Below are 26,741 nucleotides of genomic sequence, written 5' to 3'. Positions count from 1 at the left end.
AGATGTTGTGATTACCATAACTACTGACAAGTGATTTCCACAAACCAAGGGAAAAAGCAATGAGCAGGAAGCCTAGCATAGGGATATCTGAAACCATAGTACAGAAAATGAATGTGTAAGAGAAGCAGAGTGAAGGAGACTCCTCCACAGGGACACCGCTGGAGCTGCTGACTGCTCCACAGCATTGACCAGGGTTGAGTAACTGCTTCCTGGAGAATGCGTTGCACCCTGTCAGTATTTGCATGCAATCCCAGACAATCAGAGAACAGGGGAGAGCACAGATCGGCATGGTCCCTGGACATGCAACAAACTCATATTTCCCTGAGGCAAAACACAAACAAGAACTTTCAGCAAACCCAGTGTAAGGACTGCAGAAATAGTTGCTGCCATTCACATTCCTTCCTACAGGAATCATTCCAGGCTACTCACAGGTGGTAGAAGGCTGACCTAGTCTGTTTGCTATCAGATTAGCCAGTGAAGGAAGGCAAAGGCAAGGATCTCCAATAAGAATAAAATGAAGGCAAAGAAGAGTCTTCTAGATATGTGGCAAAAATTAATACCTCCAGAAGGAAGAAAAAATTATATTCTACATTTTTAGCTTCACTGCCCAATCAAGTTAACAAAAACCTCCAAAAAAATCACCACACAACTTTATGATATCTACAGAGAAAATTCAATATCTGCTGCCATTAACAACATCATTAATAACAAATGTCTGTTTAATTATTCTTGCTAAGATTAAAAAGGCCATTATTCTTGTAACTTGAGAAATTCATTAGCTGGTAAGTCTGTTTAATGCCAAATGTACCCCCCTTAAAGGCACAGAGTTTAATATTGAAGGTATTTCTGACAGTCAGGCATTTGTGTTGCTTGAAGACAAACTACCCAGCTGGGCTAAAGTTCATGCTGTAACATCAAGCAAATGCTGCTGCATTTCAGAAACACAGATGAAACTGTAGGACATTTTATAGAACCTGCTTTCCTTTAGAGTCATTAAACGTGTACAGGAGCAGCACAGGGCTCTCAGAAGCACTTCAGTTTCCTGGAACCCTTCATCCATCTGAAAGAGAAATAAATACCTCTGAAGTCAGGCTTAGGTAAATGCATTCCCTAAAAGACTCTGACAATATCATCTGGTAATCTAATCTGTACAACTTGACTTTCCATCATTATTTACTGAGAGGGTCTTGCGCTAGCACCATAAACACTCTTAGGTTACACACACTCCATCTTCCATATCTAAATCCGCACTACACCTAGCACAAGTATTTAATCTTGCTATTGAATAGATGAAAAAAGCAGTAAATGCAGGAAGCCCTGCTAACAGTTTTTTTGGATGATATCCATTTTTTAATTATACTAAACTTGTAACTCACATTCCATCTCTAGAACTGAATGTGGTTATATAAACAGGTACAAACAGAGCAATTACCTCCTTCTGGAACATGAAACACTGTACACATTGTTCACCAGAATACAGGGCAGGCAGAGGATCTGTTCTGTGGCAGAGATCAACTTGGAAAGTTAAAAGTTTCCCTCCTCTGACCAATATAGGTGGTGCAGAAAGGCTATAGAGAAAAAAAAAATGCAGATCATAGCACATAGAGATGAGTTTAACACAGTAATTCACCCAAAAGAGAAAAAGCTGAATAAATGAGAAGTATACTAGCTCTAGGGTAGGCTCCATACTATACAGGTTTTGTCATGTTCGGTTCTGTGTCCGCTAGTACAAGAGAAGCTTGGACACAGTGGAAAGAATCCAACACTGGGCAACCAACATGAAAGAAGATTGACTGTCTGACAAACCTTTTCTCTCAGGGTTTTGCTAACCACTGTCCATACACCAACATAAATATTTTATACATTTCACAATAATAGAATTAAATTTTGTGTAACATACTTATAATACTAGGTTGAGGGGCATTAGAAAATGATGAAATTGCAAAAATAATTCCCATTGACAAGGACAGCGACTTATCCTCTTTTCTTTCTTTTCTCAGAAAGTGAAAACCCATGAAGTTACAGACATCCCAGATGCTATGGTCATTGGCATAATGATAACAGCAAACCCTTTTGACTTGCATTGCCACTGGATATGATACTAACGCAGCAAACAGACTGACCAGTTACATTCTAAACATGCTACCTGTAGCTCAGAGCTTAAGATCTCAGAGACTCCAGATACAGTTTTTGATTCTGTTTATTCTGTTCTCCTGTTTCTGGCAGAGACATTCTCTCAGAAACAGGAGTCTAGTCTTTTTAATGTTGTTGTTTTAACCTCAAAACCTTTCTCTCCTGCTGAGTCACTTCCAACCTACATCTGCTTGGAGTGGAATCCACTTTTTCCACCACACTTCTTAGGAAGCTCAACTAGAGCGGAATATAATCTGTTTTCTCAAAAAAAAAAAAAAAAAGAAAAGAAAAAGAAATTACACTAATAACATGTCCATGATTACCAGGTACAGCTCAAGAATTGTCCTTACGTATGACACAATGGATGCTTTTACATAATGAAAGTAGAAAGGCTTGAAAATACAAGGAAATAGTTGTCAGAGAACCTGACTAGTAGCTCTCAAAACCTACTTAGTTTGGCTCCCAAACACAATTATATTTGCCTTGCCTAACTTATAGATGTTCAAAAGCCTTGGGTTTTATAGTCCCTTTCCAGGAACACATAAAAGGATCTCCTTGACCCTGGGCACCCCTATGTGAATGTCTACCACAAGGTCACAAACAGATGTTAAAATAGCTTTTTATGTGCACTTCTCTCCCATTCCTAGTTCATGCAAGAAGGTACACTAATTTAGTGTGAAGTGTGGTGGTACTGTGGGTCAGTAATTATGCTGACACAGATAATGATATGTACTTGTATTACAGATGTTTTTTCATAGTTAATTTTATAGTCAAGCAATTGCTTTGCTGTGTTTAGCTTCACATTTGGGTAGAAGATGAAGTAAAGTGGCAACCATAATTTTGGTAAGTCAGGAGTACTACATGAGAGAAATGAGGCATTGTCTTCAAGCACACGGCCTTAAGTATTTTCTTCCCAACTCATTTTCTTCCCGCCTTGTTCTCTCTCATGAATCTCAATGGCTGGATTCAAAATGCCATGCCCAGCCTGTTTTACCTTGTTTATCTGAGAAATGTTACACCAGGAGCAAGAACTGAGCTCTCCAAAGAGTGATACAGCAAATAAATTACTGTCGATGAAGTGCAGCTGTTAACTAGAGTTTGAAAAATGTTGAGGCACTCCCAAGTCTTGCTGTGTCCATCACAGAGGTGAGCTGCGATGGTTGCTGGCATGAATGAAGACAAGGGTATAAGGGCAAGAGCAGTTTTACCACCCAAGTTCTTAAAGGTAGGCGTAGTGTACATATTGCTTGTGTTTTAGTATGTGGGGAGCTAGAGCTAGCTCCTGCCCAGCCACCCAATTCTTACATACAGAATTGGAAAGTCAGGTTGCCTAGGCTTCCTTTTTGCTTTTGAACTTAAATTTGAACTTTAACTTAAAGTAAGAGTTTTAACTTAAGTCCAAAGATAATTAGTAGACAAAAATCCAGCTGCACTTTTCTTGTCCCTGTCAGTAAATTAAGCAGCTACATATGAGTGTCACATAAGGGAGAATAAGTTAGAAGTGAAAAACTGTGATACACAGACATGGCTGCTGCATCCTTTTTCTTCAAGAGCAGTGTGATAACCATGCATACCCAGCTATCACACACAGGGCTAATTTAAGCCATGGTACTACAAGTTTAAATGGTATTACCCCATGGGTCAATCCAGCCCATCACATGCTAACTACACCTCTGAAAATTAATACCCTTTTTTTAAAAGGTAAATAGTGTTTTCTAAAATTATTTTCATGGAAAACAGGTTTTGTTTGTTTTTTCAAGAAAATTACATATTTGCAGAGTTCCTGGACTTTTCATGATACTACAAGTTTCATCTGTTTTTCTCCACTGCCATTACTCAGGCCACTTTTAAAGGTGAAGCTAATTCAGGGTAACCTGAGGCTCTAACTGAATTCCATACAACCAGGAAGATCCAAGCCACAGGGAACACTCAGGAAGAAGAATGCTGCCTGCAGCCCAGTGCTGCCATCCCGAAGAATTCATGTGCAAGAGAAGTTAGACAACCATAGGCTCTGGACTGCAGCCCCTATGCTTTAAACACTTTATTCCAGCTCACTTTCTTCTCATTCCTGTCTCCAAAAGAGGCTACAATGAAGCATAGAGCAGCCACAAGCCTTTAGCCAGGGGATGATGTTCTCAAGGTTTCCCTTCAACCCTCTCCAGCCCATCACCACATTATGGAGGATGGACAAACTTCTTGAGGCTTGAGGCTCAGCAAACATTCACTCTTCCTTTGCAAATACAGCTTCTGTGCAAAAATGTCTCTTTTAGCAAAGCCAAATGCCTGACCTCTCTGCCTGGTGTGCTTTTTGATGGTTTTATCTGCTTTTTTTTCTTATTATCTGGAAGACTGTGTATTTCCACCTCCTTTAATCTGGATTGGCATGAGAATCATTTACACATGAGGAAGCCATAGCTCTGGTTCACTTATTTGTTGTACTTTTTCTCTCTCCTTATTCTTTGCTCAGTAATGTCACTGTCTTTGGTATAACTAGAGTGTTGATTGCTAAGCAAAATTCTTAAAATGAGTTTTGCAACTGATTTCAGTGAAAGCAAAGAAAGTCTAGATACTTATTCCTTGGAAGAAGATATAATATTAACTACATAAATCTTAATGTAACCTCTATATCATTTGTAGTGATCTAGGGTGAAAACCACCAGTATCACCATAGCTGCAGGGCAGTATTCATATGTAAAACCTTATTTTATCCCATGATAAGAATCCTTGTCTAAGACACTTGAATGTTCAGCACAAATTATAGCCATATAACTGAAGGAAAGACTTATGTTTCTGTCTCATATTCCTGTAGCTGTAGCATATGAACTTATATGTTTTATACTTCCTTATCAAAAAGTAGTCCACACGTAGGTAAAGGTGAGAGAACATAAATAGTCAAAGAAATATTTCACTGTGAAAAAATTTTGCTCTGAAGCAGCAACAAGAAGCAATTTATTAAATAAATGGGCCAACAATACCTCGCCCACTCTAGATATTAGAGTGTGTGTATAGGCATACACATACAAGCATGTCTACAGGCAGTGTGAGTGTCTGCAGAAGTAACATGGGATTGCCTTGCTGTCCTGTGAAGGGTTTGAAATTGTCAGTGAAATGCAACCCCTTTTTTCCCTGTCCCTCCATTTTGCTTTCTAATACTCCCTTGCAAGACTCTTGTGCAGAAACCTGCTTCCAGACATTGTCTAGCACTATTGTTAATTGTTTGCAGTAATGTTTCAACAGAAACATTACTGCAAACAATCTTTGCCTTACCTAAAAGTAACATTTCAAAGATAGGACTGATAATCGCTTTTAACTTCTTCTTTTTTTTTTTTAGTCAGTCTCAGAGAGCAAAAGTAACTGTCCCAGACCTAGACTAGTCATATAAGTTTTATACCACTTTTCCACTCACTCACTCTTCTGGAGATGGCTGAGCCCTGCTTTGCACTTGTAGCCTTCTTACTGCATGCCAGTTTTGTTTAAATTGTAAAGGAAAGCCATGTTTTGTGATTCTCCCTTGTAATTTGGACGAACTGCAAACTAGTTATTCATAAACAGGACCATCTTTCATTTGAGAAAGCAGTAACAAAAAGGTTTTGTCTTAAAGTGGCAGCTCCCTGTTTTGCTGATTGATGTGTCCTAGAATAAAACACTAGAATAAAACAATAACTTTGAAGGCTGTGATGCCTAAAAATTTGTTTTTGTGCCGTTTGGAGATATATGGTGCAAGGGAGATGAAGTGAAAAAAAAAAAAAAAAAAAAACCCCACACACAAATTTTATGTGCCTAATACAGCTATATGTGCCTCATACAGATATTACTTTTTCAGTGCTCTAACTAGCCAGCTTACTTTTCAGGAATCTTCTTTAAACTAGTTTTTCTTAACCTTTTTAAAGATTATTTAAAAGAGCCTCAATAATTTAAAGTTAAGCCTAAATTTGTATGAAACGTTTTCTGTGCCTATTGCATTCCCGTCCCTTTTTTTAATTAAGGAGATTCTAGCAGTCATTTCTGACTGCTGTGGCATCGCTCTGCAAATCCTTTCTGTAGCTCTGCTACACTGAGGTTCATTTGTGTCATTCAAATCTTTGCTCTTTAAATATCCTCTTATAAATTTATTATGGCAATACATTCATATCTTTAAGTTTAATCTGAAACTCTGATAACAAGCAGGAGATGGAATAAATGAGTAGAAAGGAGACCAGACAAAAATTAAAATACAGTTCTGTCATTGCCCATCTAAACTATTAGGGACACTGACAGGATGGTATTTTAATTTTGTCCTGTTCCCCCCCTCTCCCAGTGTCCTCCTTCACTCTTCCATCTCCAGCTTGTTAGCAGGGCCTGCAATGAAGTCCAGGAAGACAGTACCACGTGTAACATGCTGGGGAGATCTTTACAAGCAGGAATGTGAATGACACCAGGTAGGAATCAGCATGCTACCACGCAACAGAAAGGACCTTCTCTTTTGTTAATTAGACATCCCAATGATCCTCACAGGAAAACATCCCTAGTTACCTAAATAACAATAAAATAACATCAGCAATTAACCCCCACAGAGATTTTCAGTGATATTATGGGATCAGTTGCTTTTTCCACGATCCACATTGCAGTGCTAATGCAGTAGCCATAGGCAGGGCAGTTCCCAGCTCTCTGCAAAGCACATGGTACAGAACCGCTCCCCATCTGCAACTAAGAATCTGAATGTTGTTGGATTTTTCAGCATTCAGGTATGACTGTTTTCTCTTTTCTCTAGTTAAGGGAGAAGAAAACAAGTCTTTTTTCAGTTTTCTTATTTGTTGAGTATCCAGGTAACAAACTACTTAAAATCAAGCAAACAAAACTTGATAATTGGCCCCTATCCCTGTCTGAGCCACAGAAGGGAGTAACCATGGCAACGTGTAGTTTAGAGCAGACCATTTCGTGTACCTTTCAGAATTTAAGCTTGTGAGAATCTATCCATTCCTAAGTAGAATTATCACTCCAGGAGCATTTTGTTCTTTATTTTAAAGGATGGTTAAAGCTGGGTCCAGAAATAGTCCCTGACAATGTGTTCAGGTGCAGGGGGAAAGAAGGTGAAGCCGATATAGATGCACACATAAAAAGGAAAGAAACAAATGGGGAAAAAAAAGTTCCTCTGGGCCAAGAGACAAACAGGAATGGGCACTGAAAAATACAGTAATTAAGGATGAGTCAAGCACAGCAGGTTGTCAGAAAGCTCTGTTTCAAATGTATTTTCTCATGAGCTAAGAAGCCTGGAACAGTGTTAGTCATATCCCAGCCCTCAGGTCCAGTGTCTCCTTCCTTGCTTTAGGGAACTATTACTACATGTAGATATATGCTTAAAGAAGGCTACGGACATAATTTTTTTTAAAAAAACAACTACAGGGTTTTACAATACAGTATCTTCTTAATCATGTAGATTCAGGATCAGAGGATCTAAGTCAGTTCAATGTCTTTGAGCCTTTTTTCCCCATTACGAATTTTTTTCTGTGTTTTCTTTTGTCTGTGTAATCCAACTATGACATTTCCTTCCACTCCTGTGTGTTTATAATAAATACCTATGTAATGCTACTGACTGTATTTATAGAGCTGCACATATTATTTTGCTTTCTTCCCGCATGCCATTAATTAAATTTTATTTTTAATGTAATTTAAAGTTTGTCTTGAAATCCATTCTGCTAATGTGAGTTTTTTTGTTTTCCTTCTCAAACGGAAACTACAAACACAACAGATTGTATCTGTCTTTTTTTACATGAGACAAGTTGTACTGTTTAACCAAAGCCTGATTAGCCAAATCAAGGGACATGAGAATGAGTGGTTACACTGGAGAGGTAATATGCTATGCAAGGCAGTGATCGGAAATATCTTCACATGGAACTTTTAAGGAGAGAGTTGTGCTCATATTTGAAAGAAATTAGATTTCAATCAGAAAAAAAGTATTCTGAGTGAGAATGAAACATATTCCTCTATTCTCACATATTATCCTATTACCTTCTGCAGCATATTAAAGGAAAAATAGCATTATATGCACTTCTTTTTAAGAGTGGATATCCTTTCAGTGGACAAATTCCAGGTCCCCTACAGGGCTCTATGCCTGGAGGACAGTTGGCTTGGTGGGTGGCTTGAAAAACTGCATCACAATCCAAAAGATACCATAAAATGTAGGGTACACAGAAGCACTCTCTTCTAACAGTACAACCACAGCTAGCACTGCTCACATCACTCTCCCTGATTAGAACACTGCACCCCTCCTTTTTTTCTCCTTTTTTTTTTTTTTTGTGTGTGTGTGTGTGTGTGAGTGTGTGTCTGTGTGTGTGTGTGTGAGTGTGTGTTTTTGCAATTTATGATGTCTTGGATGTACATTCTATACATCTTTCTAAAAGTAAAGTGGAAGTTTACCATAAAAATATTTGGGACAAAGGAATTTATACTCAGAGGTGGCCTGCAGTCAGGATTGCTTTTTACAAGGTACTAAGACTAGGTTCCAGACATTTAGAAAAATAAATTCTGTATACCATTTCTCTAATTGCATGGTCAAACCTAACACAAGCACTCCAGTTAATTCATGATCACCATACTCTTTCCAGTTTTATTGCCACTGCTACTGCTATTACTACTACTAGCACTATTACTAATACTACTTTTTTTCAAGGAACAAGCAGGATTTTATTTATCAGCAAATAAATATTGCTTGCTGTTTAATTTTATCCTCAGAGAATTTTGCATCTTGTACACTTTGATAGAAATATAAGCTCATTAACAGAATATTTTTTAACCAGACCATTATGACTTCATTTTGAATCAAAGCTCATTAAAACAATTATAATCAAATGTTTCATTTTTTTTTTTCCCCTTGTGAGGAACAGCTGAAAAGGTTATGTTTGTTTTTCTTTATCTGAATCTCTAGGACTATATAAACAGACTACACGGACTTGTTTGTGCTCCTTCTTCTTTACATTTCAGGGTTTGAACAGCAGGGCATGTGTGAACACTGTTCTTAGGGTCATCTACAAGTTGTTGTGGCTCAAAGAGTTGCAACCCTGACCACAGGAACATCAGCACCATTTCTTGTGTCAGTGCCCAGTGCAGGCTGGCTCAGTACCAAGGCTCACTACCAATGGTCCAAACAGTAACAATCTCTCTATTCCATATCCTGGCCAGACATTTGAGATTGTGTGCAACAGGGAAGGGGCTGTGATGTGTTTTCCTTCCCTTGTTTCATCTATGGGGCAGACATATTTACCAGGAACAATGTTCCTCTGCATGTCTTTGCATCCACACAAAAGGATCTGAAGATCCTTGACTAGACCGTTTATGTTTGGTAGGTTGCAGGAGTCAGATGTAGGCAGCTGCATGCTGTAGTTACTTAGCATACACCCTATTGAGTCTTAACATTCAAAAAACATTGTGCTTAACTCCTTGGTTTGGGAAAATATCTTTCTTAACAGTCAACAGCAACGTCATCACTGATAGTAGCAATGTGCACTAAAATTTTCTGTTGGTAAAGTGTATCTCTATTAAGAACACCATAATTCATACAAAAAATGACCTCTCTTTGAAAGAAAACACCTCTATAGACAAAACATAGTAAGTCTACTTAAAAATAAATTTAGAATTAAGGGATTTTACACTGAGAGAACATTACCTTCACACAGAAAATGGTCATTATTCTTTTATTCTGAAATAGCTAACAAATACATGGCATTTGCAAGCCACAGGAGCAGCCATTAGCTACAGGAAGTCCTGCATCACTTATTCCAAACATTAACTGTTATTCAGTCATGAGACAGAAATGGTCTAAAAGCTGAAAGCACTATATTCTTTTTTTTTTTCCCCTCAGGAAGGACAGTCTTGTCTATTTCTATTGATAATATGAATCTCTGCTTTCTTGATGTAGCAAAATTTTTCTTTAGGACACTCTAACCAGCATCCACAAGCAAACAGTCATCCAGTGTACAAAGCTGTATGATGACCAGCCACCAGTAATGCAAACATGAAAAGAAAAATGTCAACTTAAACTAACACATAGTTTTGTTCCTAGTAATTGACCTGGAATCTCACCTCTGATATTGAAGGAACAGAAAATACATTATAAAAGGCTATATTTTTAAGTAAATTATAGTTGAGGAATTTCATAGTGACAGACGTATTTATTGGAGACTGATGTTCCTCACACAGGTGTTTATTACCCCAGAATTTCCAGTGTTCTTCCTCCATTCAGAAGAAGAGGAAGGTCAAGAGCACCAGCTTTCAGGTCATTTTGTAGTCAGTCTTCCTTCACACCCTGAGATACACTTCTCTTTACAATTAGGCCACTGCTTAAGCAGAAAGCATAAAAGGATCTTTTCACCTAGACTGTTAATGGTTAGTCTCCCTGGACTTAAGGGTTAAAACAAATGCTTTCTGCTCTACGGCCTTTGTCTTCAATGTAGCCTAACCAGATAAAACAAAAATGGGCATAAAGTCTGTGTCTTTTCAGCACCATGGAGGACTGAGTTGTTCACTCTGCTTTCCTAGATTTGTTACATGTCCTTTTCTTATTTCCAATTTATTGACTATTTTATAGGTTATGGAGTTTGGAGCACAGTCTCTCAGCAGTAGGTAGAAATGTCTTTTACCACATCCTTTGAATGATCATATTCACTAGCTACAGGCATAGATATGTAATTCTACAGTTCAACATTCTGTTGAATGTTCTGTTGGTAGTATTACTACTTCAAGAAGGATGATTATGACCTTTTATTTTTTTCCTTCTTTTCCTTTTTTTTTTTCTTCTTTTCCTATCTTAGGGGAGACCAAGAGATTTCAGAAACACAAACCAGAAGTATATGTGGATCTCACTGCACATTAATGGCAACAGTAGCTCTGATAATTCTAAGTGGCAAAATATCTGATTGTTTTACTGTAGACAGCTCTTACACCGTTGACAAATAAAAGCCAGGTGGGGAAGCAATGCTGTTTTAAGTGACAGCACCTCAGTATTTAATAATGCACTGAAAACCAAGAAAAAGCTGTATCATAAAACAGAATTGAAAGAAAAAATAATGTTAGGAATGCTTCCACCATATTAAAATGAGGGATAGTCTATATTTACAATGTCTTTCCTAAAATCATTTCCAAATGCAGACCTAGAAACCAATGGACATTAAACTTATTTCAGATTTGAATCAGTTTGTCTGTCAGGTTAAAGCTGTCAGCTAAACTGTCAGTCATAACTACTAGGCTGTCAGGGGTGGAGAGAAAAACAACAGAATGGGATATAGGAAAGAAATAGCAATTTGGAGTATTGGTTCTTCTTCCTACACTAGTCCTTTCTTTGGTCCTTCCTCAGTGAAAAGCTGCTTGCCAGAGAAAACATGGGTATGCGATACAAAAGACATCAAACTTTTTTATTGTGTGTATGCATTTATTATTTATTTTTGAACCTGTTGGTTGGCAGGTCTGTAACTGGAGGATTTGGCAATGGCCAAATGTAAGGACTGTTTCTTTCACAGCAGTGGATAGTGATGCTCCGTTCACACTTCTATGGGTTCCGCAAGACAATGTCAGTGTCAACTCACCAGCTGCCAAATGCAAAATTCTTGCCTCTCGAAAGATGCTTTTCCTTCAATCAGCTTTGCCTGGAGGCTCTGATTTTTGACAACAAAACAAAGGATGCAAAACCTTTTCTTTCTTTGTTGTTGCTGTTAATTGTTTTAAGGAAGGCAGCAGTCAAGAAAGAAATGATCTACTTGCAGATGCTGAGAGCATTTAAAATGTTTAAATGTAGGCAGTATGGTCAAATCAAGACATTCTAAGTTCATGAATCAGGCTCCACAAATATAGTCCATAAATAATGATATTAAAAAAAAAAAAAGTTTTATTCTCTCATCTACCTTCTGACTTCATTGACTTTTAAGTATGTGAGAGCAAATCTTCAAAATTTCTTCATCAAACACAAGTACCTGAATCTCTTTCCCCTTTACTTCCCTTCCCCTTCCCCCCCACCCCCGCCCTCTTCTCTCCTCTCCTCCTCTCTCCTCTCCTCTCCTTTCAGAAAGCTGAGGTTCTTAAATTTTTGCATTATACGGGGACCTTTGGTTTTCAAGAAAACATCAAATATTACCAGACTTCTGATAACATCACAAGAGCTGGCAACAAAGGAACAGCATCTGTAGACTGGAATAGTCTTTCCCAGGCACTTTAACATGGCTTACACATCTTATATTCTAGCTGTGTTTTAATTAAAACCAGTTACTTTCCTTTGTTTGAAATATCTTAAACAATTCAGTACTTGAAAAAGAAAGAAAGAAGCTATCAGGATGAGTTTGTAACACTGGGTTTAAAGCTAGTTGTAATCAAAATTTATTTATACAAATCATTTCAGAGGGAAAACAGCCTCCAAAGTGTGCATTCAATTAAATATCATACCAAACCTTTGTTATCTTCGTGTTAGACCTGGCTAGTGTCTATGTACATTGTTAGTCAAACATAGCAATATCATAACCATAAATAATTCTTATTTCTCATGAAAAGTTGACTCAAAACAAAACCACTGAGGCTCTGCATTTCTGCTGGTACTTGTAGTTGTCTGAAAGCAAAAGCAACGTTATTATTGCAGATTAAAATGCAATCAAATATTAACTTATGAACTTTCTTTGACTTCACAAGATTGTGCGGCATTTTTGCCGGTTATCTGAAATCCTTAATAATGCATTAGACGAATGAAATTTCAGAAGAATTTGTTTGAGATTTCTCCTTTGGCTTCATCTGCAGTTCTCAATGAGCAATGCATCATCCAAACACATTATAGAAATTAGAGTCTGCATTCCATTATGCATTCAGACATTTATAGCAGAATGATAAACCTGTCTGTACCTCAGGGAGTTGGCTTTATAAATCAAGGCTTCATATAAAAAGATTACATTCCTATTTGAAATTATTGGGGTTCTATATCTTCTTTCTATATCATATTATAATAAACTTCAGAAAAGGAAAAGAGAACAGAATAAACGAGGAGGAGGAAGGAGTGATGTGTAGTTATAGGCAAACTGTATTACTATTTTATTTTGATTTTCTGAAAATAAACTACCTGAGATTTCTAGAGTTCTAAATTTCAACACTTCACCATTCTAGAGCTTATACAAAACAAAAAAACACCACTGATCTTTCTATCTATTTTTGAAACATAACTGTTTCTGTAGTACCAGAAAACCTCAGAGGACTTTCATGTATTTATCATCACTGAACTCCTCTGAGGCAAGTACTGTTACCGCTAGTTCAGAGAGATGATGTTAAAGTGCAACTGTTCAGGTATCACAGGCAATCTCTGATAGAGCAAGGTTTTAAGCCAAAGTCTTCCAGGTTCCACAGGAGCTGCAGGAATGGGAAGAGCAGCCACAGGAGCATCCATTTCCCAGCAAGCAGAACACAAAAGGTCAGTGCACATGGAAGATATTGGGTAAGACATTTTCTGATATGGAAATACTAGAGGTGCTACAGCATGGTGCATTCCAATGCCATGTGAGGTGTATCACAGGTTAGACACTCCTGCCAAGCTCAAGAATTGGAGATAAGTTGGTAAATGCAATGAGAAATTAGTTCACAAACATGCACACTGAGCTGAAATTTGAGCTCCTCAGACTCAGGGTACTCGCTCACCTAAGTCCATCCCTACGTCTTCTTCCCACTTCATTTTAGACATCTCTCAAAACTAACCTTGGAGTTCCCAAGCTGACTGTCCTGCAATGTATGGTCAAACTATGATGATTGCCACTAGGTGAACAGAGGAGCAGAAAGACAGTATTTTGTCTAAAAAAAACAGGTCTTCATTATGATTTCTGGTTGCCGTAATACCCTGTAGAAAACATTTGGTAATTTTAAGTTGAAGAGAAGGTATACATGGAAAATTTCCTAGGCTAAGACATTTTTTAACATAATGAAAACAGATGATATAGGAAATGGGAGGGAAAAGATGAATATATCTATATTTTTTCCTTATACATTTCAACATTTTGTTTCATTTAATTTACAACTCTATTAATTCAGTAATGCAGTCTGTTCTCAGCAAACCTGAATATTTGCTGAGAAGCTACCACAAAACATTATCTATATTCTAAGCATACCCAATAAAGGAAAGGTAAGAGATGGAGTTCAGGATGGAAGTGCATCAGCATAGTAAATATGGAGATGAGAAAATGTCCAAAGTCCCCTGGGCTATTTCTGACTAAGATGTACAGGTAAACTGGTAAAATTTCATGTTTATTTTTTTTTGTTTAGAATTCTGCATCTTAATTCCATAACTCAGGGAAAAAAGAAAAAAGAAAAAGAAAAAAGAAGGAAATGCATAAACTGTTGAAGTCCTGTTCTCCAGTCACTTTGTCCAGTGAGTGGCCCAAAATATTACTGAGACAGAATAATCACATCTTCTATGTCCTTGAGTTGTACCACTGGTTTGTATATCTATACATGTCTGTCTATATATTATTTTACTCACCTATTTAAACAGAAGCTCTTGAGTACTGCAGGTTACACGTGCCCTAAGAAAACCAAAAGATTCCATGGATCTGAAAACAACCAAAAGACATGAGTGCATTCATATGTCACAAAACCCCCAGGTCAAACAAAAAAGTCTGGTTCCCCAACTTCACTTTTTGGTGTTCTTTGCATTTCATATTTCTATACATCGAAGAAAAGATTTCATAAGACATTCTTACTCTTTTAAAGACATGAACTACTTGTTTATTATATGACACTTAGATATTTTATCTTAAATGTAACCTATTTGTTACCCTACCACAAAAAGTCTACCCAAAAGCTAAGGCTGATCATTAATTTGATCGATAGAATTAATTTATTCTGCACTGTTCACTTAATCTGGGATTTAGAATCAGGAAGTCATGGAAGCAAAGTCTGCGTGATGAATCCCGTTTTACAATCAATAATCCTTAATCTTTCCTAGTTCGTTACAATTAGAGAAGTAGGGTTGTAGCACAATATTGATAAGGACTCAGGAAGTGCAACATATACATTATTGACTTCCTTTTGTGCTCATTTCTTTATTTTATTTTTACAGTATAAAATACTCCCAAGAGATGCAAACAAAGACTAAGGAGGCCAGAAGTAGATGCTGTACCAGCATTACAGAACAAAATAATTCTGAGTATGCAGTCTTAAAACCATAACCATTAATCTTTCAATGCAGCACATCTCTGAGTGTGGACTCATAAAGCATATAATAAAACACAGATATATCACAACAACTGAAGTCAAGTCCTGCCTTTTCTCAGCCATGTGACTTACGACAGCAAAATAAGAACAGAGAATTGAGCACTGGGTAAATACAAGAGTAATAGACAGCAAAATCACTTTTTGCTCTTAGCCCTTGAATTCCTTTAACATTTTAAGTTTTCTGGGTAGCATTCTTACATTTTGATCAACCAACATTGCCTACTGTCAAGCATAATTTCATTGTCTAAAACTTTAAGAATGTTCTTTTATCTGGGTGAAAATCTTCCATGTGCAATTTGTGAATATGGATACACTTAAGAACAGAATTGGCCATATCTGAGATGGGACTCGTGGAAAGCACTAGCTTATTTTATTTTTCACTGAAGAAATGACCAATGTGTGTTCCCTGAAAAGTCGTGATTACCCAGCTTCTAAGAAATGTAATTGATGGTTGACAAAGATTGGTACTTGCATCACGGGTATGGCGTCTGCTGTTCTTGGGAAAGTACACCCAAATTTTGACAAAATCAGAAACCTATTTTACAGCTCACAGCTGACAACAAATTCAGTGGAAATTGAACTTTCGCATAAAACTACCAAAACAACAGAAACCTGCACACCTGATTGCTGGCTCTGACCCACATACACACACAGGTAACATAGCTTTGAAACCTCCTTTTTCATCAAGCAGTGATGAGGCTCAGAGGAGGGAATATTAAAAAGTAAATAATACTGTATTTCAGAAAAGTCTTAAGCAAAGCAAAAGGTGACATACTGAAGAGAGAAAACTAAATACCAGATATCTCATCATTAATCATCAACCATCCTGTGCACTGAATGAGATAGTCATTTCTGAAAAAAACTATGATGTGGTCATATAATTTAAGGCTGAATAATAACGTGTAGGCATCTTTTTTCTGCTGTTATCCTACTTTAAATTGCTTCACTCTGTGACCTTATTGTTGTATTCTTTGTGAAGGTGGTGTGGTAGTCACAGTGAACAAAAGCCATAAGAGAAGCTGGATTTCTGTGGGGATCATTCACTTCAGCAGGCCAAAACTGGGCAGGCAAGCCTATAACTTTGCCCCTCTGATGCTGTTTAAGATAGAATGTGTGGCGTGTGTGTAACTAATATATGAATAATATAAGAAAGACATTGTTCATGTGTGAGAGAAAAATCCCATTGCAGTATAACATTCCCAGATGTTCTTTTTCTAGTGCAGTGTATATGCAGAGAGCAGCTTCCCCTTAAACAGCTTGCAAAATTCCTAGTGCTGTTCACTGCATTTCTTGTTTCAGTCACCAGAAACCAGCCAGAGCAGCAATATGTATATAACTAGGTCTTGCATGTTTGTGTATTTTTAGTAAACATAGTTATTTGGTACCCAGCTGTGCCCCTGTGGTTTTTTCATATTGTTTTTGTTGTTTAAAGATCAAAAAGCACAGGCATATACTGTATATTGTGAAGAAAGGAAATGAAGAGGCAAAACTTAGATAATTTAAAAATCTCTCTGGCATTTCTTCAAAACGCAAAAAACAACTCTATAGATATCCTTGAATATTACATTACGTACCTTGTGCAGAGCCAGGATCTCTGCCCTGTTTGGTTTACATTACTCAGACTTCCAGATAGCGAAATACTTTCAGTATTGGCTTCCACAATCTTATTATCTTTCATACCATCAGCTACATGGGCCTCAAAGAAGCAATTTTTAACTTTCAAATGTGACTAATGTAACCATTTAACTCTAAAAGGCCTTTTGTTTCATGTCTGAATGTGAAGATGTTTTTCTTCTCATCTTCTTTCCTTGACAATAATGTGAACTGTTTCACAGACTGTCGAGAACTTTGGCTCAGTGAGGAGTTATTACTGATTTTTCCATTTACTCTGTGGGATCTTAAATCACATGAAAATATCTCACAAAGGAAGCAAAAGTACTTTACAGGTCCAGAAAGTGATTGAGATGTGTAAAGGCAGTATCTGTGTGAAATGCTCTTCATTTGAGCAAAATGGCAGGAACAAGGAAGTTGCTCTGCATACATGCAGACAGCTCAGAAGTGAGGAGGTCCTGACCAAGGAGTTAGAGGTGAAGCCTTAGTGAAGTTAAGCCATATGGACAGAATTTTGATAGTGACCAACAACAAGCACAGTAGACTGGAATACAGCTGGTTATGAGGAAAACAAGTCAGAAAAATGTATGAGGAATAGTTCTGAATTTAGCACAGGGGAGAGGACATCTTTGCGTCCAGTATTCTCTACAGGCAAACTCAGATTTATGAGCAAAGCAATTTTCTATTGTTTCTTTCTACTTGGTACCAAAACAGATATTAAGAGCAAGAAATGTCTCATCTCTCCTTCCAAATCTATATTTTCTGAATGAAATAACGTTTCAGTTTTGAATCTAATTTTTCACTGGAGCCAAAAATGAAAATATTATTATGATGGAGTTCAAGAATTATCATGAAGGAATTACACATATTAAACATAGAAAAAACAGACACAGCTCTGCAATGCTCATTTCCAATCTTCTTGAGAATTATTCTTTAAAGAAACAGAGTAAGCCCAAGACAGTGAATCCTTACATAGCAAAATATTCAGTGATTTCTGTGTGTGGTCCACCTGAGGAAAGGTTTCTGGATGTGGGCATGGAAAGTGCTTTTACTGTAATATACACCTCCATTTAACAATAAATAAAACACATGGGGATGTGTTGATGCCCTTCCCTAAAAAATGCAAATGCCACAAGTATTACAGATCATCATATCTTAATCTTGGTAAGATATTTGTAGATCAAGATTTTTCCCAAGCAAGGTTTCACATCAAAAATGTTCCCTCAAGATGCATACAAAATTCCTGTTGACAACAAAGGAACCTGACTGCAAAAGGCAACATCTGGACCATAGTCAAGCCATGGGAGAAATTCTGGCATTGATACTGGATTTATTTAAGTTCATTAGTACACTGAGCCAGATATCAAACTATAGTGTGTGCACAGGGGGAGAGAGGGAGATGCATGGAATAGGATGTGGAGAAAGTGCTCTAGAAGAGAGACGCGAAGTGACATGTTAGAAAAGCAAACATCTGGCATACTTTTAAACAAAGTTGTCTGGATGAACTGAAAAAGCAGTCACACAGAAGAGACTGGTGTGTCATACATAAACCCGCTTTTGACATTCAGATGAGAGAACAGTAATTAAAATCCTAAATAGTAAAGGAAGGTTTTGAGAAGCTAACTTTTGGGTGGGTCAAAATCAATTCTAGTAGAGCAAAGGTATCTGATTTTTAATTTAGAAATCATTGTAGGGAAGAACAATGAGTGGAAATTCACATTCATTTAAATCACTTCATCCTTGTATGCCTCTGTACAGCATAGAAGTCTCACTGAGAGTTGTATTCCTTTAGAAATCTATGACTCTCTAACACAAGAATTAAACTATAGGAAATGTAACCACCATATTTATTTTGTATTCTGCTGAATGGAAGTTGTCTTGCTTAAAATGTGGACAGCAACTTAGGAGGTATGTATGCGTGTGTACACGTGCCATAAAAACTGATGGACAGATACATATGCAATATATGAATCAATACATATCCATGAATTTGTATCTACAGTAAAACAGAATTTTAAATTATATCTTACAATAACTTCTGAGTGATATATGCAAGAATACATTGCTGTACTGAAATACCAATGTTAGTAGTACAGTGAAGTCTTACATCTCCAGCAGACGAATCCTGAGCAGGATTTCTGTGAAGTACTTGGTGTAATCACTCAGAGTGTTGGCATGAACTCATTTTTAATCATTTTGTTCCAAATGTCCACATTCAAAAAATGTGTCCACACATTTTTTTTCTACTCCAATAACATTAGTGCAGACTGCCTCCAGCATCCTCAAAGCAAGTGCATTGTAACTACTATCCAAGTGTTTCCACAGCTAAGCACATTGAGAGGTGCTGTTTATTTAATGAAAGAATAACATGATGATTCTTTCTTTCCCAAGTCAGTCCTTGAGGAAGGTCTGTCTGTCCAGCATTTCTCACCTGGAGGGTGGGTGGTTCTGTCCACACTTCCCAGACCCCAGAATCTAAATTCTACCCCTGCCATGAAGAAACAAATGAAGAGAAAAACATGGGAGCCAAAATCAGAAGAAAACACTCAATGGATTGATATTTTTTTTTCATGAGAGATTTTGGACATAAATGTATTTTCAGCAAAACATACAAAAATATAACTTTTTTTCAAAGAAATGCTGTTTCTCAGAAAAACCTTAGTAAATAGAAGATGCTTCCACAAACATTTGCATAGAAAACGTGTCCTCATGAGCTCTACTGGAGACAGTTTTGGTGGGTTTATCCCCTAATTCCTTTACAGATAACACTCTCAATAACTTTCAAGCTTAGTAAAGTTTCAAGATTTAACCCTGAAAGTTTGTTTTTGATACTACCACAATGAACACGCAGAAATTGCTTTATTCATGTGCACAGAAAAAAAAAAAAAAAAAAAGAACTTTGAAGGATTAATTTGTCAAATTACTTTATCCCTATCCCTCATCATCTACGAATATTTACAGGCTGAAAAACAATAATCTGTTTTGAGATGATCTTATGTACTGAAGCAAAAAAATATATTGTTTCCATCTGTCAGTTAAGACGCTTGCTTGAAGTGAGCAGTTAACTTCTAGGTAACACTCTCATCAATTGAATAATGCCGAATATATTTGCTTGCCTATAGTAAAAATAAAAAAATAAAAAAATCCAAAAGCTACTTCATATTAGAGCCAATATAAAATCGTAAGAATTTTTACTCAGTCCAGAAGGTTTCTGTTACCATTTCCTTTATCCTGCATTTGTTTTCAAGTTCCCTATAGAGCCCTTGTAGAGATCAACTCATTTATTGGGAGTTTTGTCTTTTAATCAGTTATTTCCTAATACAGTATTTCATTTAACATGCATGATTTTCTGGAACAGCCTTACAATAAAAGTCTTCCTTTAATCATTTCAGACATTTTAGCAGGCAATCATTTATGTATATATGTATGTATGTTAGCAATTAAGGAGAGTTTAATATTAAAGCTAATCAGGCTCCAGTTTGTGGTAAGGTAATCATCCCTTTTACTTCAGTTATATTCCGCTTTTTCTGTATTTTACTTAACACATATACATACATACATAAAATGAAGTGTAATAAAGGACAAGACAAGGTTTCTTTGGCTACGTTTTTTCATTATTTTCCTAAATGTCTTTTCAGTTTGTGAAACAAAATGCATCCACTTACAGTTTGACCATGCTCAAAACCAAATAAGAGTGCATGTTTGTTGTTCCGAACTTCCTTTTTACTAACACATAGTTCCAAATGCTAAATGAAATATAGCATTACAGGAAGCTGCAGATGACTGTTCGACAGTTTCTAGTCCCAGAAGTCTAGCTAGACCAGTAGAAATATAACAACCAGTAGGGTGCAGAATAATGAAATGCTACCCCCCATGACCATCGAGACCTGAAATGAGACATCAGCACAAACACTGGAATTGCCACTGCTCTTCTTCAGGGAGGCAAGATCTACAACATGAGGGATTCTCTGACTGGCAGAGGAGAAATAATATGCAAAAGCTGTGGGGATTACAGACAGCTTTACAATTGGTAAGCCAAACCCTTGGCCAATGAAGGATCATCAGACAAAGGCCTGGTGGACCAACTTTTTATCATAGAGGTGGCTCTTCAGGATCATGCACTAACTTACTGGAAAGATGGAGACAAGATGGATGCTCTGTTGCAAAAAGATGTGCAACAGGTGCTCAGTTTATTTACATTTCACTCTACCTCTTTCTCTAAGTATAAAATGACATATTACATTTCCCTCAGAATCAAGTCTTTCTATAGAGGGAAATGATTCATTCCATACACCAAAAAAGTGTCATTTATTTCCTCACTAAAATAATTAGAGGACAAGGAAGGAACAGGGACACTTTGAAAGGATAGCATTATTTCATCATACAGACAATCACCTTGCTTTAATGCAATTTGGAAATTCTTGATATTGGACAGATAAATTAGGAAGATAAATTGCTGGTGACAGAGATTGGATCAGAGTCTGAGGACCACTGCATGTATGTTTTATCTCCATGAACACAAGTTTTAATACTCTGTGTTTTATTTCCGTACAAAATGAGGTTCAGTTACCTTTGCTTAGTAGACATAATTGTCTTTTCTAAAAGAGAAAAAGGTATAAATTCTGAGGGAAATGTAATATCTTTTGACATAGTTTTAGACCACCCACACAGCAAGCTATGAGGCCAATAATCCTAAGCCAAGATACATTTAAATCACCGAACAAAGCTTTTGCCTTTTTACACATCTTGTATTATCTAATAAAAACAACATGAGCTGGTTGTTTATTTAGAATTTTTGAGCCTCCTCTTTTGTCCCGTCTAAGATGCAGTTATTAGTTTTCCTTAATATATAATTCATTTTCAGTAAAAATATACAATCTAATGTATTTTAAAAACAAGCCTCCAATTCAGAAGGAAAAATAATGTAATCTATTTTTAGTGCACATCTTTTAGTACCTGATATGAGGTCAAATCTACTTTCAAGTAATGGGTTGATAAAATACAAGGATGTAAGAGTATATATTTATTTTTTATTAGAACCTGTTTTCTTCCTTTACCTAAAAATTATAATTGCTGTTGACCTGATCCTCAGCATTCTTAGCATTGACTTTAGACTGTTATTGCAGAAGTGACACAGCACTTCACAGCACTAAGCTTACTCTTAATGCTTAAAAAGGTATATTTATCACCATTTACTCCCATCCAATGCTAGTCCCTAGCAAAAGGAAATTTTAGTAAATGTAAATGCGAAGTCAAGATCGGTTCAATTCAGGCAAGGATAGCCCTCAACCAAACCCACCTGAAAGCATCAGAAAAGGTTATTCTGAATTCAAATGATCTTTTGACCAGCTTCCTAGATAGCACAGAGAGAGCATTAACAAAAGAGCCCTCAATTTTAGACTTGAAAAATTTTATATAAATAGACACAAAATTTGGAAAACAAACTTTTGCTTTTACACAAAATATTCTGAATACAACCTCTTTAATTAGAGACAGAATCTGAATTACCAACTTTGTATGCAAGCTGTTCCACTGGTTTTAGCAGAACTGCAAGTGGAAGAGACAGTCTGAAGCCTCATGCAGATACAGACTGCAAAATCTAGCACTTTATTTCTCTTCACTGTTTTCTTTGAATTGCCTAAGGAATACTAATACCCTTTAGTACAGAGAAGTACTGGGGTTAAGGAAAGGAATGGTTTCCTTTTTCCCCTTTTGTTCCTGCTGTACACAGTACTGATAACAACAAAAGTACTTCCAACAAAAATGTTCCAACCCTGTACCTGAGGTTATTCTGGAAAATGTTTTTGCTTGCCAGAGCTGTGGCTCTGTTCAAGGTAAGGAGCCCTGTGCTCTCTGCACTTTCTCCAGTAACAATGCTTTGATTCAATTAGAAACCAGCTTGAGTTGAAAACAGTGATTAAGCTTGGCTTAAGTTGTGAGAATCGTATCAAATCTCCTCAAGTTCAGTCCAAACAGTGGAATGAAAACATACCTTTTCCTTTAATAAAAAAATTATGAGTTTTTAAATGGAGCTTAAAACAAGTGGTCTGAATTAAGTTTTACTTATGACCTCAGGTATTGCTCTTTTTTCTTTTAAAGCCTGGGATTTGCAAGTTCTTTGACTAAATTTTCAGTGCAAGCTTGTATAAACCAGATTTTCAAACTCATGTTTTTGCACAAAAGGAAAAATTGGGTTGAGTATAAAGCCATGTAAGAGAAAGGAAAGGTACATGGGGTAGTAGCTCTTGGTTTTTTTTATCTTTCCCTACCGGTATGTTATTTTAGCAGAAAAGAGGACTTCCCAAACATAGGGAAAAGGAACTATGTATTAGAAGAATATGTCTGTCTGGAGTGGGTATCATTTTGTTTTCTGTGTATCTTCTCTCAGTGAAAACAAAATCCTCAGACAACACCACCACTGCCCACAGGTGGGGTGCATAAGTCTTAAGAAGTTTCGGATGCTTTGTTTGGAGCCAGGAGTAGATCAGCTGTTCCCTGCTTTCAGAGAAGGCAGCGGACTGTGTCTTCCCTAAGTATCCCTGTCTGAAATGCTACCTGGGGAGACCAGCATCTTCTCGTAAAACAGCTAGCTGTTAAAGATGAGTAGGATGGTGTGATGTGATCTGCCTCTTGAGAAGAAGCACCTTGCCACATGCAGGACATTGCTGCTTCAGATTCCCTGCTGTCACTGCACAGGGTGCAGAGAGCCAAAGCATGGGGTTTCTCCAAGTTTCTTCACCTTCTGAAGAATTTATTCCTAACATCTAATCTAAACTTATTTTCCCTCTTTTAGTTTAAAACCACAGCCTTTAGTGCTGCTTTCACAAGTGTAGGGTGTCTCTTGAATTTCTGTCTACATGAGAATTTATTTATAGGAGTCTTGCTGAGATTAAATGAGCATAATTTTCTCAGGTCCAAAGGAACTTACCTGTCTTCAAAGTAACATCTAATGGTAGAATTTCTCCCCCTGAAAACATCCTGCTTGATTTCAACATTTAAAAGTTTGTATCCTGGACAAGACTAATCCTCAGGTGCAAGAAGCTGACCTATCAGAAGAGCAGCCCTTCAGATTTCAACAATGAATAATTTACATCATTCCAATCAAACATCTCCTCTCCCCTTGCCCACTGTCTTAGAAGCCAGAAACCACTGACAAGCACAGATTTTTCTCTTCCAATATTTGCCTGTGGCTTTTTTGAAGAGGACTGAAAATGTTCCTTTGGCTTACATTCTTATGATTTCTCAGGGATTCAAAGTGCTTCAGCAGCCTATTGTAGTTTCTATCCATTGCTTTACATTTTTTATGTGGGACAGTGCTACACTGGAAACAGTGAGGTTTTAGGGTACAGATCTGTTAAAAAATATTTTAATACAGTGAAATCAATCTAAAATCTGTTCTAGGCAGGCAAGTGGCAGGGGATAACACGAGCAAAGGGAATAAAAAGAGCTCTGAAGAGCCCATACTAGTTGCTAATACTTAATCTCTTTAAATAATGAATTAGCTGCTCATATATACTGTCGCTGCTAAGAGAAAGCACTTTCTTTGTGAAGTGAAGTAAAGCTTGAATACCCATGAATTATTCAATATAAAGTGTGCCAGTTAAAATGCCTTGATATTGGAAGTCAAGTGTAAGATTATCTTTTGTCTGTCAGAAAGCATCTCTCCCATGTTACTGAGACATGAGGGGGCGGAAAAAGGAGCCAAGCTGTGCACAACACGTCATGAAAAATAAGAGAGTTATGGTAGTGAAACACAGGACCATCTCCACTTATGGATGAACTCCATCATATGCAGGCATAATTCTTCTGAGCTTTGTTCTGTGTATTGTTACTGTTCTCCTTTGCCTCTGTGGTCTTTGACTCCCAGGGAATCACTAGTGATGCAGCAATGCTGTTCCACCATTTCTTCCAGCAGAGACAGTACCAGCTATTGATCTGTCTGCCTTCACTGATGTGGAAAAATATACTTCCTTTCTCAGGTTTCTAACAGCTTCCAGAGCAAAACAGTGACCTCTCTGCGATATCAGAATGTGTAATCTAGAAGAATGTGCCTTGCAGGATGATCTGAGCAAGAGGCACAGAAAATGACTCTTTCTTGTGAAGCTTTAGGTTGACCAGCCCTGTGATACAATGCGGCTTTCCAAAGAGATAGGTAATCAGCTGCTGTGTTCCATCCAAAAAAACTTGATCAACTGGACAACATGAGACTAAAGAAAAGAAAAAGTATCTGGATTCTTGGTAACATTCTATAGATGAGCTCCCTAATCTCTGTGGACTATCACTTCAACTAAAAAGATAAAAAGATGAAACAGAACACTGAAAAGTAGCCAAACTGTAACAATTGACATTAAAAGGATTAGACTGCAAATTGATTCACTCAAATTGGAAAAAGATAGAAGGGTTACTACACAGTTTTCAGATATACTTTCAAGCTGTTTTTTCCCTGTATTTAAATAAGATTTTTAGTATTATCAATCAGTCTAAATTTAGACAAAATCCTCAACAGATGAAAGTGTTTTGACCCTTTGTCAATATACATAACATAAATACACATAACATAATAACATAAACACCCATTGCAGATCTCCCTGTCCATGTGAAGTACAAAGAGCCAGATTTCTTAGCCAGACCCAGCTCAGGCTTGTGTTTGTCTTTCCATTTCACCTGTACTACCCTTGTACTGCTAAAGAAAGCAACAGTTTTAAAATGTTATTATTTATGTTTTCTTGACAACCCTTCTTCATGTCAGAGGCTATGTAAGTTCATTTTTGAGCAGTTATTAGTCAAACCGAGCAAAAGTAGACTAATTAATTTCTTGCAAGCCTCAAATGTATACCAGAAAGAATAAAATCTGAATAAGCTTAGGAGTTGAGAGGTAAAAAAACAACAGCAACTACAACAACAAAACAGATCCTAGAATTTTTTTCTGTGGACAAAGACAGTTGGATGATTGAACAGCTTAGATGTGTCTTATGTTAGAAACTTTTCTTAATTCAACATCAGTACAAATTAATACAAAGAAAGCTAACCTGAGAAGAATCAGAACTGGGGAAAAAAATATATATTAATTCCCTTCTCTTTAGGGAAGACAGTTGCATGGTGTCTTCTAAAATATAGCTTGCAATGTCTTCATTCAACAGATTAGGAATATATAACACATTGCATGACAAATCTAGGCACAGTCTTTAGGGTGTTTAAAACTGATGTTTAGCAACAAATGAAAACCATTTATCATTCTCCCCAGAGAAATTTTGGAATGAAAGATTAATTATCCATATTATTATGAAAGTTACATCCAGAAAAACTCTCTTGGTTTACATCTTTTGTTCCAGAAATTAATTTAAATGTCCTGAAAAGATTGTTCAGAATTTATATGGTGCCTTTCCTCATTAAAATTCACAGATATAAATCTCACAGTATTTAAAAGTATAGAGATTTTAACAGGAAAAATTAGAGACTTGTCCCTTTTGAATGTCAGGGACCAGATTATGGTCTCAATTGTATGTATCTAATTCCCACTAAAATGAATAGAAGTCTCATGTATACACTGTCTTCATAATCAGAACCAATTGTTTTTGTTTGTATCATTCAGTCTGTATGAATGAGAAAACAGAGGAAACCAGGCATCATGGGATAATATCGTACTTTGAGTCTCAAAGTCTTCAATACATTAGTCTGATTTCACTCGTGTGGTTTTATGTAGAGTTAACAGGGTTTTTATTAGACCTTCCAAGTTTTCACAATGAGAAGAACCTCCTTAATTCCATACAGTTCACCATTCTTTATGCTTC

This window comes from Gallus gallus, chromosome Z (genome assembly GCF_016699485.2).
Source record: "Gallus gallus isolate bGalGal1 chromosome Z, bGalGal1.mat.broiler.GRCg7b, whole genome shotgun sequence".
NCBI lineage: Eukaryota > Metazoa > Chordata > Aves > Galliformes > Phasianidae > Gallus > Gallus gallus.
Note: the sequence above shows the minus strand (reverse complement) of the source record.